We start from the raw sequence: 282 nt of genomic DNA, 5'->3' as shown, positions 1-282 counted from the left end.
ATCTAGCCTGTTTCCCCACGATTAAATATTCCAGACTTAAAGGGAATTGATTAAAAAAAAAAAAAACGGATAACTCTGACTCAAAACAGAATTTCCTTGAATTGCTGTTACTCGAGGTCCGAATGTAGTTATCACGCTTTTATTGTGGAAGAAATGTCCGGTAATATTCATGTTGGCTTGACGCAGAACCGCGGCAGCTCCGTCGCGTTCATTGGCTGTGCTTCTTGACGACGTCATTAGGTTCCCCCCGCATCGTTTTCGCATCTGTTTGCGCATGCGCTC

Source organism: Chaetodon auriga, chromosome 6 (genome assembly GCF_051107435.1).
Source record: "Chaetodon auriga isolate fChaAug3 chromosome 6, fChaAug3.hap1, whole genome shotgun sequence".
NCBI lineage: Eukaryota > Metazoa > Chordata > Actinopteri > Chaetodontiformes > Chaetodontidae > Chaetodon > Chaetodon auriga.
This window is presented reverse-complemented; position numbering follows the sequence as displayed.